Source organism: Oryzias melastigma, linkage group LG15 (assembly GCF_002922805.2).
Source record: "Oryzias melastigma strain HK-1 linkage group LG15, ASM292280v2, whole genome shotgun sequence".
Lineage (NCBI taxonomy): Eukaryota > Metazoa > Chordata > Actinopteri > Beloniformes > Adrianichthyidae > Oryzias > Oryzias melastigma.
This window is the reverse complement of record NC_050526.1, coordinates 289,583-291,684: the sequence shown is the minus strand read 5'-3', so window position 1 is coordinate 291,684 and position 2,102 is coordinate 289,583.

Genomic DNA, 2,102 nt, shown 5'->3' with positions numbered 1-2,102 from the left:
AAAACCTAATTTCATGCAAAGTAACTTAAATATATTAACTTAAATATCAGTGTTGTGTTTTTTTATATATTTTAAGGAAGAAAATAAATGTCCTCAGCCATTCTCCATCCAACAATCCTATAAATCTCTTACTTTGGACGACCAAAATAACTTTTCTTCCACAAATAATACGTCCGAGCAGCAGTCCCTGCATCTGTGCTCCTTGTTATATCCTGTGCAACGACAGCGCCTGTCTGTTACCTGTCCCACATGCCGACAGCCCAGTTTATGGGGATCGCTGCCAGCCTGAGATTTTCAGCTTCATCAAACTTCCACAGGATGAAACGCTGCAAGTTTCCTCCTCGATGAGATCTGACTTCACAGCTTGTCTCTGCAACTCCGATTGCCATCCTTGTTTGGCATTCCTGCTGCGTCTGTAATAGCGATGCTAACGTTGCCTGCCTCTTTCTTTTTCTGTCCAAGGCTATATATTTCCCTCCCTTACTTATTCTTTTTCTAGAAAACCCTATAGAGTTTATCCTCATGCTCCACTGTTGCTTCTCGTAATACTGACAGAAACTCAACCCTCTATGTTTAAAACAGCATGAAAGGAGCTTCAGTGCTGAAATCTCTCAGGACATCAGACAGTCAGATAATTCCATCCCAGCGTTCCTTAGCAACAATGCTAAATCTTCTTCCATTAGAACAGGGGTGTCAAACTCAATCACACAGGGGGCCAACATCCAAAACACACCTAAGGTCGCGGGTCCAACAGGATAAACATTTATTGAACACAATAAAACTACCATTTTAAAACTTTAAAAACGTAACTTTTTAACGTAATTATGAATTACATATAGCATTACCTGTGATAATCCTAGTGTGAATGCTGTAAGCTGAATTTAGCCGCTGAAGATGTTAATGCTGATAACTGAAGATGCTGAAATTGATAGTTAAAAACACTGAAGCTGATAGCTGAAAACACTGAAGCTAATAGCTGAAACCGCTGGAGTTCATAGCTGAAATCACTAAAACTATTACCTTTAAACACTGACGCTGATAGCTGAAATTACTAAAGCTAATAGCTGAAAATGCTGGAATTGATAGTTAAAAACACTGAAGCTGATAGCTGAAAACACTGAAGCTAATAGCTGAAAACGCTGAAGTTGAAATCACTAAAACTAATAGCTGAAAACGCTGGAGTTCATAGCTGAAATCACTAAAACTATTACCTTTAAACACTGACGCTGATAGCTGAAATTACTAAAGCTAACAGCTGAAAATGCTGGAATTGATAGCTGAAATCACTAAAGCTAATAGCTGAAAATGCTGGAATTGATAGCTGAAATCACTAAAGTTAATAGCTGAAAACGCTGAAGCTGATAGCTGAAATGACTAAAGCTAATAGCTGAAAATTCTGGAATTGATAGCTGAAATCACTGAAGCTAATAACTGAAAACACTGGAGCTGATAGCTGAAATTACTAAAGCTAATAGCTGAAAATGCTGAAGTTGATAGCTGAAATTACTAAAGCTAATAGCTGAAAATGCTGAAGCTGATAGCTGAAAACACTAAAACTAATAGCTGAAAACGCTGGAGTTCATTGCTGAAATCACTAAAACTATTACCTTTAAACACTGACGCTGATAGCTGAAATTACTAAAGCTAATAGCTGAAAATGCTGGAGTTGATAGCTGAAATTACTAAAGCTAATAACTGAAAACACTGGAGTTGATAGCTGAAATTACTAAAACTATTAGCTGTAAACACTGACGCTGATAGCTGAAATTACTAAAGCTAATAGCTGAAAATGCTGAAGCTGATGGCCAACTTAGGTTAGCCAAAACAGCTAGCATGTAGCTAAAAAAAAATGCTAAACTTCAAAATCGTAACTTTTTAACATCATTATGAATAATAAAAAGGCAGGAATATTAATTTCAGAATAAATTAACTTAAACCTTAAATAAAATGAGTTGGAGGGCCGGATATAATTATCTAGAGGGCCGGATCCGACCCCCGGGCCTTGACTTTGAGACATGCAGAAGCTATAAATGGAAGCATTTGTCCCATTATCTCTTTAATTTGCTCTTGATCGATCAGCAACATAAAGAAGTGAGCTGCCT